The sequence below is a fragment of the Diabrotica undecimpunctata genome, chromosome 4 (assembly GCF_040954645.1).
Source record: "Diabrotica undecimpunctata isolate CICGRU chromosome 4, icDiaUnde3, whole genome shotgun sequence".
Taxonomy (NCBI): domain Eukaryota; kingdom Metazoa; phylum Arthropoda; class Insecta; order Coleoptera; family Chrysomelidae; genus Diabrotica; species Diabrotica undecimpunctata.
Window position 1 is genome coordinate 120,364,294 of NC_092806.1, and position 16,725 is coordinate 120,381,018.

At 36.2% G+C, this 16,725-nt stretch overlaps 1 protein-coding gene across 5 annotated transcripts in view; it reads left to right on the forward strand.

Moving 5' to 3' along the window:
* Positions 1-16,725, forward strand: part of LOC140439927 (uncharacterized) — a 309,270-nt gene that overhangs the window by 81,287 nt on the left and 211,258 nt on the right. The window contains exon 2 of one of the 5 annotated variants that reach the window (XM_072530111.1): positions 8,685-8,731. The exons of the other annotated variants lie outside the window; for them this stretch is intronic. The gene's annotated coding sequence lies outside the window, so the exon portion shown is untranslated. The remainder of the gene's footprint in view (positions 1-8,684; positions 8,732-16,725) is intronic. 5 annotated transcript variants of the gene reach the window in all.

A 16,725-nucleotide genomic window follows, 5' to 3' on the forward strand; every position in this document is an offset into this window, starting at 1 on the left:
TGACTGCATTTATGCGTCGATGCTTGCTTGATATCAAATTTTCAACAAAAGCTTGCGGAATATTCTCTCATTCTTCAATAACGGCCTCAACGAGTTGGTTGTGATTGGCAATAATGAGTCTACGACTTCGAATCTTTTTTTTTTTGAGATAGTCCCATAGATGTTCTATAGGATTCATGTCCGGACTGTTAGGTGGTCACTCTTATAATGGAATATCAACATCATTTAGGTATCCAATAACCTGTCGAGCCACATGAGGACGAGCGTTGTCTTGCATGAATAAAAAATAAGGTCCAAGAAACGGAGCAAAAGGCATTACATGTTCGACAATAATGTTGTCTAAGTAATAATGCATTCATAGACCTCGTACGTATGGGGACCAATTCCGTACGAGCTTTAAAACAAATTTCCCCCCAAAACATTTTAGAGCCACCACCAAAAGGTACTTTAGGAGAGATATTGTAGCTGGCAAACCTTTTTCTTCGACTTCGTCAGACACGCTCACGACCATTTGGAGCTTACGCTTCATCATTTTAGGCTTACGCTAGTCTCATCGGAGAAAAGAACTCGTTTCCAATCATCGATGGTCCAATTTTGATGAAATCTTGCAAAATTCTATCTCTAAACCCTGTGTTCTCTGGTAAGCAAGAGTTTTTTGGCCGGTTTCCTGTTGCTTAATTCTGCTTCATGTAAACGTCTTCTAACTGTTCGAGACGATGTCGCGACATTTCGAACATGTGCTAGTTCATTTTTTAGCAAATTGCTGGTGACTCTCCTATCTCTGAGAGCACGTTGTCTCAAAAAACGATCATCAATTTGATTAGTGCAACATTTTCGCCCTTGCCCTGGTCTTCGATGGTACGACCCTGTTTCGTTAAATCGCCTCACCTTGCGACTGATCCTGGAATGATGTCTTCCTAACAAACCTGCAATGTATCGCATTGAATATCCTTCATCTAGGAGAGTCAATGCTCGCACTGCCTCCTCCATTGACAAATTTCTTTGGCGGTTCATTTTTTTATTTGATTTTTATGCAAATGAACTTCTAAACATGCATGTGATTAAAAATATCACAATAAAAAGATTGTTTCTCACAAGCAGTTTGCTTTAATCGGCACTCATTATGAAAAGTTTAACTCACTTTTAGTCTAAAACGAATTTTAATAAAAATTATTGTTAAAACAAGACTATTATTAGCTTACATAACAACTGTCACTGTCAAACAAGGTCGTTAGGCAACTGTCGTACAGTAAATTATCAATAAATAAAGATTATTGAGAAAAATATGAGTGGTGCGTTAATTTTGTCCAGGGGTTTATTTTAGACCCAATGTAGAACCCAATAATTATGTTCCACTAATTGCAAAACTCAATGAAAGGAGGGAACACAAAAACGTTTTTATTATAGAAAATCATATAAAATAACAGTATTTGTCATGTATGAATTATCTTAAAACAATACATACATACTACAATGTTACACTGGCAGCAAGAAATCTTTGTTTTTTTGTCTTTTTTCATTTTGTGACATCATCGAGTTGTCCCTTCAATGGGGAAATGCTCTCCAACATTTTGTATAGACATTGTAGTTTTTGATGGTCTACCATATAATGTGCGTCTTTTTACGGAAGCTTTTCAGAAGAAGATCAGCTTTTTAGCAAATTTCAAAAAACTGTTAAATTTTTGATTTTACGACAAATCAGCAAAACAATGCCGTCGATTCAAATAAATCCTACTCAACTCGAAATAACAAAAAATATCGTGTTAGCTGATCCTGAATTTTGCAAATTCAATGAATACAATTATTTTACAAACTTCTCAGTGTAGGTCAAATATCGTTGAAAAATCAGCCTAATACTGTTTTCCAAAAAACTCAACTGGGCTGGATTGTTGCAGGTGAATTAATAATAAATCGTCTCGATTACAAAATATTTGTCTATTTAAATAGCTTCTGGGAAATGGAAGAAATTCCAAGCATCAAGTTTTGTTACCGGAAAAAAAGCGTGCGAAGTGCATTACGAGTGTCACACTACTCGGGATGTTAATGGTAGATACATTGTAAGGTTGCCATTTAATGACATTTTCCTGTTTAGCCAGTCCCCTTCCTGTAGGTTTCTTCTACTCATTGCTTCGTCCACTTCATCTCTGAAAGATCTTCGGGGTCTGCCTCTATTTCTTCTTCCTATCGGGCTCCACTCTGTTATTCTATTTATCCACCGATTTTGGTCTGCTCTTCTGACATGTCCGTACCAGGTTAACCTCTTCTGTTCGATGTAGTCTATTATGTCGGAGTTCATTCCCATTCTCCTCTTAATCTCCATGTTATTTATTCTATCTCTTCTTGTTACTCTGCAGCTTTCCCTTAAGAATTCCATCTCTGTTGCTCTTATTTTGTTTTTGGTTTTCTTATTTATTGTCCAATTTTCACACCCATAAGTGAGGATACTTCTTGTCATGGTATTATATATTTTTTTCTTTGTTTTCATGCTGATGTTCTTATCCCATAGTACCGGGTTCAATTTTCGTATGCAGTCTCTTGTTTGTCCTAGTCTATTTTTTATATCTTCCTCCGTTGTTCCTTTGTTTGATATTATGAAACCTAAATACTTGTCTGTTCCTTTGATTTGTTTACCTTCGCCTATTTCCAGCTGTTTTATTTCTGTATTCGCCGTTGTTAGGTATTCAGTTTTCTTTAGGTTTATTTCCATCCCATTCTTTGTATATTCCTGCTCCAGTTTTCTCATCATAAAACTGAGGTCATCCTCGTCTTGTGCGATCACTATTTGGTCGTCGCCAAAACTTAGCGTATATAGATATTCGTTCCTTACTGGTATACCCATTCCTTCGCACTTTCTTTTCCATGGTTTCAGGGTTTTTTTAAGGAATATTTTGAACAGGGTGGGGGATGTGGAGCAACCCTGTAGTAGTCACTTTGTCGTCTTAAAGGGACTGCATATTCTATTGCCCGTTTTGATAGCTACTTCGTTGTTCTTGTAGAGTGCTTTTACCGCGTTTATTACTTCGTGGAACTTCGATATCTTCCATTGCTTCCCATAGCTTGGTTCTAGGTATTGAGTCATATGCCTTCTTAAGATCAATAAAAGCCAGATGGACGGATCCATTTTTGGCCATTCTTTTTTCTATTAGTTGTTCGACCGTGTAAATGTGATCTAAGCATGCTTTCCCCGCTGTGAAACCTGCCTGGTCTTCTCCGATTTTATCTTGTATATATATTTCTAATTTTTCCTTTATGGTCTTTCCATACAGTCTGCCTATAGACGATATAATGCTGATTCCCCGATAGTTTTCGCAGTTTTTTCTATTTCCTTTCTTGTATATTGATGTCATATATGCTTGGGTCCATTCTGCCGGTAAGTCTTCTCCATTCAGTGCTCTCTCAAACATTTTATGTATCATACGGAATAACTTTTCCGATCCGTTTTTTATCAATTCATTTGGTATTCCGCCGGGACCTTCTCCTTTTTTGTTCTTTAGAGTTTTGATCGTTCTTTTTACCTCAGCTAGGCTTAATTCGATTTCGTCATGTGTGTAGATTTCTATTCCGTCTATTTCTGATTCTTTGAATTTGGGGCGGTCTTCGGTTAGCAATTTTTTATAGTATTCTTGCCATTCGTTTTCTTTGATTTGACCGATCTTGATTTTCTCTGTCTTATTTCTTTGGAGCGACTTTAAGATGCGCCATGACTCTGAATTTCTCGTTCCTCCTATGTGCTGTTCTATCTCTGTGCATGTTTTTTCCCATCTTTAATTTTTTTCATTTGCCACTTTTCTTTTCACTTCTTTATTTTTTTTTCTGTATAGTTCCAAGTCCTCATAGTTTTTTGTGTTCAGGTATTTTATATGGAGTTCTTTTTTCTCTTTTATGCATGTTAGTGTGTCTTCGGTTAATTTCGTAGTTTGGTGGGTGTATTTTTGGTCCACTTCTCCAAGAGCTTCTTTCAAGGCCTGCTGTCTTCATGCAGGTTTTTATGTGTTCGTATGTTTGTTCTATTCATACTATTCATACCGAAACTCTTCTAGCTTTTGGTCCAATCTTCGCTTATATAGGTCTTTTATTGAGTCTTCTTCTAATAAATTGATTTTGAATTTCTTTTCTTGTGTTGAGCACGTATTGACAGGTGTAGCCGGAGCCGTAACTTGGTCAGACTCTCCCTGGGTCGGTTTCTGTTGGGTCCATATGAAGGGGGACAAAAAAACGAAATTAGGTGATTCATACAATAGCGCGTTAAAGCGTTTTTATTCGCTAGAAAATCGTTTTTGCAAAGACCCTGTTTTGCAACTGGACTATTCTACTTTTTTGACCGAGTATGAGAAATTCACTCGCATGTCGTATACAAATAATGTAAATGGCCAAGAAATTGGATTTTATCTTCCTCATCACGTGGTATTAAAACAAGATAGTCTCACAACTAAAACTCGCGTAGTTTTTGACGGCTAGGCAAAAACGTCAACGGGAATATCGCTCAATGATACATTAATGGTCGGTCCCAAACTGCAGGATGACATATTTGTCATTCTTCTTGGTTAAAATGTATCGCCAAATTCTCGTATATTCCGATGATGCAGTTTATCAAAAAATTTTGTTTCGTAAAAATCCACAAGAGCCAATTAAAACGTACATTCTTAATACCGCTCCAGCATCATATTTGTCAACTCGGACTTTTAAGTAATTAGCTCAAGATGAGAGTTTTGCGCATCCTCTCGGAGGTATCGCATTAAACAGAGACTTTTACGTCGATGCTCTCCTCTCTGGTGCAAAGACTCGCGTAGAACCATCCTCCTTGCGAGAAGATCTTATCGCGTTGTTAAAAAATGCGGTTTTCTTTTCGAAAATGAGCATCAAATAATAGCTCTTTAATAGTCAATCAAAATAAACACGCTGAGAGTACTCACATGTCTCTAGATCCTGATGCCACCATCAAGGCATTAGGAATTGAATGGAATTCTCTCGAAGATACTCTGTTTTATAGCTCGAGCATTTCAAGTATCTACACTGTAACGAAACGCTCTATTTTGTCGCAAATCGCAAAATTGTTTGATCCGCTGGGATTTTGGGCCCAGTTATCGTATACATAAAAATAATTATGCAACTGTGCAGGAAATCAGGACTAATCTGGGATGAATCACTTCAGCTCGAAATTCACGATTTATCGTTGTCATTTCAGGCTCAATTAAAACTTATCGAATATTTAAAATTTTCCCGTTCTATTACAATACCAAATCCCGTCGATATCCAAATTCATAGATTTTGCGATTACAGCGAAAAGATTAAAATATTTATTAGTTTTACATATTTCTGGGAAAAATGTGTCTATATTTTGGACATAGAACTAGAACAAGAGAAGGCATGGAGCGAATGATAGTTGAAGGTAACGTAGCGGGCAAAAGATCCAGAAGAAGATCTCCAGTACGATTGTCGGACCAAATAAATGAGATGACTGGTTACTCATTCTCGCAAATCAACACGTACAGGAGATAGATAATTGGACAGAAATAGTCAAACAAATTACATGACCCCACTACATCCTTACGAAGGAGAAAAGATTGAGGAGGGCCTATCATCTAAAACATATGATCAATTTGGTTGACTGTATTTCCTTGAGATGAAATTCATGTTTCTTTATGTCTGTCCTTCATTGAAAGAATCGTACTTGGTAACACCAAACTCTCATAGAAGCCTGTTTGTCTGTACATGTGCTTTATCTGATCAATTTGTTTCCAAATCGCCCCTTTTTAATGCATTATTTATTTGTTAGAATTCATGTTTGCCTTTATTATATTTTCTGATCTTTTCCATTCACCCCCGTAACAAGACCGTAAAACTTTTCGAAAGCTGTGAGTCGACATAATTATTTAAATGTGCCCATATGGAAAACGCCTTTGGTTATTGACCCTAAGAGAAAAGCTAAAATTATAGTTGAAAATGTAGGTCTCATCTCGGTCTCCGATTTTTCATGTCGGCTTATTTACATACTTCAATTTTAATTTTTAACGTTTTTCTGGCACACATGTGGCCAAAAATTAGCAAATCGCGCCACTTTGTCACCTATCACTAAATAAAAAGAGATGGGTAATTAGTAAGAGACGTTGCCGACCTAAATTGAGCGTTAGGCGTTACCTAAACGTTTGTTATTCTTACTCGAAAGTGGGCGTAAAAATAGGTCTTTTTATTGTTTTCGAGAGGATGCCGAAGCGAGAGGAAAATATTTATCAAATATATGGAATGCTTTCGCAACGATCAGGCGTTAGTTTATGATGACTATCACTAATCGTTTTTCTTGGATAGAATGAAACGACGACATAGAGCAGGTGTAAGCGGCCGTTTATTTGAAAAAATACGGAGCATATTTTAAAACAGTTGTAGAATATTCGATTTCTGTTTTTTATTTTTCTTCATTTATTTGAAATTTAAGTTGTTTTAATTTTTTCGTTTGTGTGGCAAATATTACCCAATAAATCCAAATATACAAAATACAAAAAGTAAAAAGAAAATACAAAGTAGACCTCGCCTCCCTGAGTTTTGTTATTTTTATTCCAAGTCAGTCGAAAGTCATTACTTGAGGGGTTTTATGCCTGGTTGCACCAACATATCTTAAGCTTAAGGCGTGCCTTAAGCTCAGCTTACGAATCATACGCGTTGCACCATTGAGTCTTAGATCAATTTTCAGCTTGAACCGATCCTAATCTCAAGTCCCCGTTATTCTCAGCTTAAGTTGCTGTGTGAGTTTAAGATGAGCAATCTAACCTCAAAAAATTGACAGTTGTGTTGTGGAAAACAGATACACATATATTTATTTTCACCTGTATCTGTTACACTCTAAAATAAATAAAACAAGGAGAGTTGCTACTTAAGATATAATCAATATTTAAATTAAAAAAAAAACTATGTATCGGCTGATGACAAGAAAAACTCATTAAGTACACATTTCAGTAAATTACAGCTTTGCCAGTGTTTAATGTTTGTTGAATTTCTGCAAGATAAGATAATGTAGATTATGCTATTGGTTGATTGAGATATCTTTTCCAGAAAAAGGTACAAGAAAAGTAAATGGTCATTTACTGTAATGTATACTTGATGACTTTTTGTTGTTAACATATGACAGAGCATTAAAAAAATGCTATGTCATATGTTAACTGCTCTTATTTAAATTAGCACATGAACATAAAAAAATCTTGACCCTTTTCGTCACTCACTAATTGACAAGTTACGTGGTTGCCACGTGAATTGCATCTTAAATTTCGTCTCAGTTAAGACGTGCTTAGATAAGAATCGAAAATTATGGTACAACGTAAGTGAGAGTCAAGGCGGCCCTAGCTATAAACGGAGCTAGGCTAAGCTGGAGCTTAAGATCTGTTGGTGCAACCAGGCATTAGAGGTCGCTGAACACGAATTTTAAGACGGCGATAATTCTCGATCTACCTGGTGCCCAGGGTGAAGCTCGTCTTCTAAAATTTCATATTATGTAGTTTCATTCGAAATCTGTCAAAAGTTATTACTCGCGGGGTTTTCGTGGTCGATGAATACGAATATTATAACATTGATGATCCCCGAGATACCTGGTGCCCAGTGTGGCCTCGTATCCAGTGGTTTTATGTTATTTTTACTCGAAATCTGGTACCTGTTGGCCAGCGTAAACCTCTTCAGAGGTCTTAACATGAAATTCCAGAAGAGGCGGCCACTCTGGGCACCAAATACCTTAGAGACCATCGTTGTCGTATTATTCTTGTTTAACGACCTTAAAACCCCCCCCCCCCCTGTAATGACTTTTGACAGATTTTGAATGAAAATAACATAAAAATTCAGAAGACGAGGTCCAACCACCAGCAGGTAGCTCGAGAACCACAGCCGTCATAATATTCGTATTTAGCGACCCCGAAAACTCCCCGAGTAATGACTTTAAACTGATTTCGAATAAAAATAACATAAAACTCCAGGAGATGAGGTCCTTTCTGGGCACCGGTTACCTCGATGACCATCGTCGTTATCATATTCGTGTTCAGGGACTTCTAAAACACTCGAGTAATGACTGTCGATTGATTTAGAATGAAATTAGCATACTCCAGAAGACGAGATCCATCATTGACACCAGGTAACTCTAGGACCATCTTCGTTATCATATTTGTATTCAGCGACCTCGAAAACTCCCTAGTAACAAAATTGAACTCATTCCTGACAATATTTTCTGAGTTGCAAATTTTTTATTTTCTATGTAGTTTGGAAATGCATTTTCGTTATGCACAAAATGCAATTTTCGTTTTACCACCATGAATTTTGTTCACAAACTCTCCCGACACTTTCCCGAATCGAATGCAAAAAGTTGCACAGCGACTCATCTTGCTGCGGAAAATTGGCAGGTTTAGTGCTTTTAAGTGCTTCTTTTCCTCGCCTAAATATAATGAGTACACTACAATAAATCTGGAATATTATTATAAAGAACCAAAGGACTATTTTTTTTTAAATCTAGTCATACCAAAAAAATTCCTTAAACTGTTGCAAAATAAAATGATTGCGTGATAAAATGATGATATAATATGGTCAAATAAATCATTAGATGTAAAGACAACTTTACTTATAAGATGGACGGCTCCATTTTCGGAATTTTTTCCTTATATATAAGTATAAAAATAATTGTTAAATTCTCTAACAATCTCTTTTTTTTACAGGTGAGTTTAAATTTCTTTTGGACAAATTTCTTCATTTTTCTGATATGGTAAGTTTGATTTTTTTGTTTGTAAATATAGTTTGTGTGTGTGTATTTACAAAAATTTCCATTCTTTTTGTTCTCATCATAAGATCTCCAAAACCAAAATCCACAACAGATCCACAATTTTTTCCGCTGCACTTCAGCTACTTATTCATGTGGAGAAATGTGGACCCTAACCCATTCAACGAGGGTTTATTTTTGTTGGCAAGTGCTCCAAACGGGAAATTTTGAGTAGGAACTATAAAGAAGGTATGTTAGGCTGAGTTCGACATGTTATATGGATTGCATAATTGTGAGACCAAAACGCCTTATTGGATTGTGCACTCCAAATACCCTACCAAATTTCTCATTATGTTGATTATTTCAGATATCCATGATCATTACTTGAGTTTTAGTATTTATTTTTGTGCCATGGTCTCTGCTTATCATGTCCAGTCTAGTTATAATATTGTCTAGCTACCTCGAATGTATCACAGGTATCTGAATCGTTCTACTATTGTTACTTCATCTTGCCATTTCTTAAAAACTAGGCGTAATGTGATAAAAGTGTATATGTTAAATATAATTAGGGGGGATAATACACCCGGCCATTTTCACAGATATCCAGGTAGCGCTTAAGGCAGTCAAGTCCATAGATCTAAATTCTAAGCTAGTAAGGGATTTTGTGTGGGTGCCCTAAATAAACTAGGAGACCATAGGAAGGTTACGGTAGGCTCGGTACCAGTGCACGAGGATCATAAAGTTAACGAAAAAGCAGATGGAACAAGGCTCATTAATGCCATTCCTTGGACCAGAATCCTTCTACGGCGTTGTAAAGGCAGTAACAAGAACGGCTACAAGAAAGTGGGTAGCTCACAAATCTCTGGAATGGTGGAGGAATTTACCAGGACAAATACAGGCGAAACATTGTAGAACATTCGCCAAAATTTACAGCAGACCTAATAAGCATAGACAGGAAAACAGTCAGTGCCACCGGCAAGAGCTACATGGAAGGTTTAGTCTCGAAGCTATTAAACCTTTGAAAAAGGGTCAGGTCAAGGAAAGATCGAGGGAAAGAGAGAACTAGAAAGGAAATGACTGTCGTGGCTAAAAAACATCTGACAATTGACAGGCTTTTGAACAAGTAATAAGAACAGCTGAAGACAGAAAAGAGTTTGCAATTGTAGTAGCCAACCTCCATTGAGGAGAGGGCACTTTAAGAAGATGAGAATGTAATCTAGGATTAGAGGACCACAATAGATCTGAAAACGTCGCAGTGGAATTGTTCGATAAATAATTTAAATATAAATATTTTATATATCTAAAAATATGTATTTTACATATTTTACATTGTTTTTAAATAATCGTTCATGTTAGTCCAAAAAGCAAGACCAATTCAAAAAATATAAAAAGTTTAACATAAATCTAAAAAATAAAATAAACTAGAATTGTATATTTTGCACATTTTACAAATTTTACAATACCTACAATTTTCTGAAATTTCATTTTTCTTTATATTTGTAGTAATTTAATGCCAATGCCTAACCACAGTTCCCTCTCCCAAATCTAGACAATTGGTGGCAATTGTTATTTGGTCGTAGTGTAGCAAAACATACATTTTTGCTTTTTTATTTCCCAGAGCTTGCCATCGGCAAATATTTAGGCAGGTGTTCATAATTGATGACTGGAAGACCCTTAGAGGAGTCGAGAGCAAGTCTTACTGGATCAAAATAAATACAACACAAGGAATCAATGGAAATGGAAGGAATACATCTCCAAGTTTTGACCATTGTTACAGCAGCAAGACAGAAAAGAAACTCCATCGCCTTTCTCCGCCAAGCACGTATTCCCATATTTCGCATGTCTTCATCGATGTTATCAAGGAACCTTGTTCTGGGTCTTCTTCTTCTTCTCTGACTAATGGGTCTATCAAGAGCGTTTTTCTAGCTGGGTCATTTTGTTCCATCCGCATTACATGTCCTATCCACCTCAGACGTCTTATCTTAATATGTTTTACGATATGAGGTTCTTGATATATTCTATAAAGTTTGAAGTTGTATCGTCTTCTCCACACTCCATGGTCATTCACTGCTCCATAGACTCGCCTTAGTACTTTTCTTTCGAAACATCCTAACATGTTTTCATTATATTTTGTTAGTCCAGGTCTTTGTGGATTTAAGGAGAACATTGAGCCCAAAATAGCATCTGTTGGCTGTGCAAATTCTGCGGTTTATCTCTGCGGTAGTATTATTTTCAGTGTTAAGTAGCGCCCCAGATATACAAATTCGTTCACTGCTTCGATGATGTCGTTTTCTATAATGAGTGGTCATAGGATTTGTGGTTGCGTGCTTATTTTCATATAATTCGTTTTGTTGGTGTTTATTATTAAACCCATTTTTGTAGCTGATTCTTTAATGCTACATACGTCTCTTGTACAGCGTTTTCCGTTCTCGTAACAATATTGATATCATCAGCATAGGCCAGGATTTGCACTGATTATATATTGAACCAGTGGTTGTGATTTGTGACATACGTATTACTTTTTCCAGAACCAGATTGAACAGTATACGGGAGAAAGGGTCTCCCTGGCGCAGCCCATTATTTGTTTTAAAAGGTTTCAGACAGTTCCCCCTGAATTCGTACTCTACATTCAACTTTTTCAAGAGTTAGTTTTGTTAAATTTACCCACTGATTTGGTATTCCTAGCTCTTTCATTGCTTTGAACATTTTTCTTCCATTCACAGAGTCGTAGGCTGCTTTGTAGTCTATAAATATTTGATTAGTATCAATACCATATTCCAGTGTTTTTTCCAAAATTTGTTTCAGGGTTGCAATCTGATGAATTGTAGATTTACCACCTCTGAAACCAGCCTGGTATTTTCCTACTATCCTTTCTGCATATGGTGCCATACGGTGACATAGTACTGTTGAAAATATTTTATATGCTGCATTTAGAAGCGTAATTCCTCTGTGGTTAGAGCATTTAAAGATATCTTCTTTTTTATGTATGGCGCAAAGTATTCCAATATTTCAATCATTGGGGAGGAATTTCTTTGTCCATATTTCTTTTATAAGCTGCTGTAATGCCATAATGGTATCATGGCCACCTTCTTTATATAGTTTAGCTGAGAGATTATCTATTCCAATTGATTCGTTTCAGGCTAGTTTTTTAACTGCATCTTTAACTTCAAGAATCGTTGGTGATTCCTCTTCCCTCTCGTCTGCTCCCCTTAACTCATCTCTTTCGTACCGATAGTCCTCACAAATGATTAAATTGATAATAATAAGGAAAGCATTGGTCGAGTCAGTCGATATCGCCCATATTCTTAGTACAAACAATAACTACTACAGGCTTTTCTATTGGACTGCGTTTCTTTTATGGTAGAGTAACTCTTCTTCTTCCTCTTTATAAGCAATTCTGCCTGTTCATTGGCGGATTAATACCTCTATGAAAGGTTGTACCTCCATCTTTTTCGCGGTCGTCTGATACTTCTTTTACCGATTGCTGACTTATCTCTTGCTATTTTGACGACACGGGTCTCCTCCATTCTGCTTATGTGGTTATTCCATTCTTTTTTTCTTTTTTGTGTCCATTCATTTATACACTGTACGATACATTTTCTTTTAATGTCTTCACTTCTCTTTCGATCTCAGCGTATTTCCTGCAATTTCTCTCAGTACATTCATCTCTGCCTATACTGTGGATACTCGGACACTGTGACACATACGATGTTAGATTGCAGCAGATGGATAGTGGAAAGGAACAGAATGGAGAGAGAGACATTTGTGAATTTTGTTACAGTGAGAGAAATGATTGAGAGAATGATTGAAAATAAATTAGTTTGGACTAACATACACAGCTATATCCGTGCAGTGATCAAGAAAAAGGAAGAGGAAGAAAGACTGCTAAACCAACGCTAAACGAGACAGGGAACCTCCTTGCTGATGAATAGAGTGTGGATGTGTATGAATGGAGAATGAATGAATAAAGGTAGTGATTCGGAAGTGATGCCGGCCTTACAGCGGCCATTCCGCTTCCGGATCGCTGGATGACAGAGGAGGGTCTGGTTTAGCAGGTAGGCGTTCGGCGTAGACTCGGCGACGAGAGGGCATTTTAAAGTACCTCGGGAACTATCGCCGGGAGTACGAAGAACGAATCCTGCACTCCTGTTAGTCAGGCGGCGCCCTGGACTGAGATGTCTTTTGAAGATTCCAGACCCCCCCTCTATAAAGACGAAAAAAAAAGTAGTCTTTGCGCTGTGGCTGTGTCGGGTCTTCTTTCTGAGAGAGTAACTGTTCTATTTGAAAATTTGGTCGAAAGAGTAAGGAAATCCCTTTTATCCTCTTTTTAATTCCTTATCTATAAGTGAGCAAAGATAACTATTGAATGTGTACTTTCGACAAGAAAGCTTGAAGGAAGGAGAAATCCCTTACAATAATTTGAGTTCGCTAAGTTATTTATAAACACAATTAACGTGAACAGCATGATCTCCTGATCATTTGCTCCTACATAGTTTTTTCACTACATACAATTTTATGCTATATTTAGCTTTTTTGATGGTAAATACTGTCGGAAAGAGAGCCGGCTACTCCTGGGCATTGACTCATGAATTTGAAAAAGTGAAAAAGTTAAAGCTCTCATTTTTTTAGTAAGAGAACTCCCATATGGAATGTCAACCTTATAAATAATGTTAATGCTTCAATGGGTAAATCTTTAGAGTTATTTATCCGAGCACGAAAGGAATGTCCGCTCAGAAAAATTTTCTCAGCATACTTTTGTGTCTCTCGGAAAATTCTTTCGACAACTCTTCCGAAAACAATAAATTTAATCCATTATCCGAAAACGATAATATTAATTTATTTGATTCAATTGGATTTATCTCATTTGCATTTTGCATTTGTGCCGTTGTTGACTGGTGGAATAAAAATTGGGTTCCCAGGAGAAATACTGCTCCAAACAAAAGTTTTATCTTAAGTTGTGGTAGACGCAACTTTGGTAGAGGAAGACTTTGAATAACAGTTATTGCTTACAGTTCTGCTCTTAGATCCAAAACAAAAATAATACTATATATTATATTAAAAAAGGTGAATCCGGGAAAACTAGGAGCAGTTAATATACTTTGTCAGCAATGATTGGGGTATCTAAAACTGGTATGATCAAATCTATGACGCTGACGGCCAAACGACCTTTAGTTAATATACTATTTGAGCCATATAGTTTGGATTTCGTCCTTATTTGTTATACTGACATCTGTATTTCTTATTAGTTTAAGAATCCATAGGAGAATGTCTTGGTAAATTAACCGCTGAAAAAACGCCCAATTACTTCCTGTACAAAGTATCTAAACGGCCCAGAAGCTTACAGAATCCTCCTATTAGGAATAGCGATGTAAAGCAGTTGCTTAAAAAATCTATTGTGAAATAACCCACCTCTTCAATGCCTCATAGAGACTCAAATATTTCCGAAATTATGGAAAGTGGTGGAAGTCATTATGATGCCTAAACCTGACAAACCACCTCACGAGGTATCGTCATATATCACTCCTTCCTGTGATCTCAAAGCTTTATGGAAAAATGCTTCTAAAAAGCTGAAGTCAATAATTAAAAAAAGACATCTAAGTCCATCACACTAATTTTGATTTAGAGAAAGCTATTCCACTATTGACCCAATGCTCAGATTCACTAACATCATAAGAATGGCACGGGGAGAAAATAGTTTGCACCACCGTCTGCTTGAGTGTGGCCCAAGCTTGTGATAACTATGGAATAAAGGATTAATTCATAAACTACGCTATTACCCACCAGAACAGTACTCACTACTGCTAGAATGATATATATTATCAGTAAAAGAAGTTTCGTTGGACCAGTGCTAGACCTTTTATACACCAGAGATATCCCTCAACTAAATCAAGATACTATTGTCACAGAATTACTGGTACAATTATCTCCGTTTTAAATAATCATGAAGAAGCAGTACATTACCTATACAGATCAACAATTGGACAAAAAAGTGGAAAAGCAAGCTAAACGAGACCAAATCGATTCATATTGACAACAAATGATGTTCAGCTTCCACATGAGTTTACTGAAAAATATTTGGGTATCACTTTTAAAGCAAAACTCAGATGGAGAGCAGATGATAAAAAGATAAGGCAAGAGCTTGAAATATAAAAAAATGTATTGATTGCTTGGACGTGATTCCAAACTCCTCACCTCCTCAGTCTTTGAGCCCCTGTCAGGACGTGGTGACACTCTAAATATTATTGGCTTGCTGCCTTCATTCATGAGATCTTCCTCTTGGTCTTCGGCCTTCTACCTGTCCTTCTACTACCAATAGTTCCATGGTCCCCGTTCGTCTAGCTATTTGGCCGAAGGAAATTAGGTATGCTCGTTTTACTTTCTTTTGTTGCTGCTCTACAATCAAGTTCTCAAGCCTGTTTGGAATTATCGCAAAAAACTATGGGGTTATGCAAGATACAGTAACTTACAGATGATCTAACGTTTTTAGAACAAGGTATTAAGAAAATCATTGATGCTAGTTAGTACATTAGAAACAGTAATATCCACCAAGAACTTAGAGTTGGTTAAATAGGGAAAGATAGGCTTGATCGTCACGTGAATATTGTGTCCTCTAGCTAGTTGACACCACAAAAAAGATCAGATAACTTAAGGGAATTAAACCATACAGGTAATTTAGGATACAAATGAGTTACTTACTGTTCTGTCACTGAACAAGTTGTGATGTTACTCAGAAAGGAGCATAATAATAAAAAATAGCGATTACCCCAAATGACTGTTTAAGATTTTGTAAATAAAAACATTGCGAAACTATCAACGTTTTATATACACAGTAACGTTTTTGTTGGCGTTGGTGAAAATGGCCACACTTGTTTCCCGAAATATCCAAATGATTTATTACTAGCCAGCTTCTTATTGGCGTTCTAAAAACAAAGCAATAATATTTTTTATAGTTCATTAAGTCAATTAAACAATGGTTTAATGTGAGTTACTGTTGAATTTGCTGTTCTCAAAATCCGCCGTTACGTCAAAACAAAAAACAACATTAGCTATAACTTCCCCTAATGTAAATATATAGGATTTTATATCTTTGTTGATATAAAACGGTATCGAGTTGTAAATATTGTATATTCCGGAGTTACTGTTGTTAGTTTAAATAGTTTTCTATAAAATTTATTAGTATTATTTGTAGGAATCCAGTTTATAATAGTTTTCCAATAAATTTGCCCATTAAATCTATCCATTATATATCTTGCCAGTATACAGTGTGGCGCACCGAAAACGAAACAGAGGCATTTACTGGCAGATGATTCCTTTTTTGAAAAAACGCTCGGACCCGTCGATTTTGTTTTCGAGGGGGACACAAAATTGGCATAAAATCACTTTAACATTTGCAGCCCCTTAAGCGGGGGTGGCATCATCCCTAAAATCTTAAATGAAAAGGGGGGTCGAATGATCCATTATTTGAAAGGTCTTTCAACTCCCTTTATAATGATGTAAAATTCATGTATTCAATTCAGTAGTTTTGGAGATTTATTGATTTAAAGTTTAAAGTAGACTTTAATAGGTACATCAAATTAGTTTGTACTTCTTTCAGAAGAAATTTGAGTAAAAGCATTTTCTTGATAAGTAAATGCTTTTATTTACTACGCCCATGGTTTATTAATAATAAAAATAGCAATTGAAGTGTCCTTTGAGACAAAAAAAGTTGTTTCTTGAAGAAAGATAAGTAGAGAATGCCACGTACTTATTTTAAATAGGAAATAGTACATTAGTTTGCGATTGATTTGACCAATCTTTGTTGTTAAAATATCATTTATTGCTTTATACATAAATTAAGCATGGTATATTCCACGGCAGAAAGGGTTGAAATTATTGAAATATTTTTCGGAAATAATCAGTGCGCTAATAGAACAGCACAAATTTTTAATGAGCGACATGAGAACAATAATGTGCACCGAAAATATGTTCTAGAACTTGTAGCTAAATTTCGGGAAACTGGA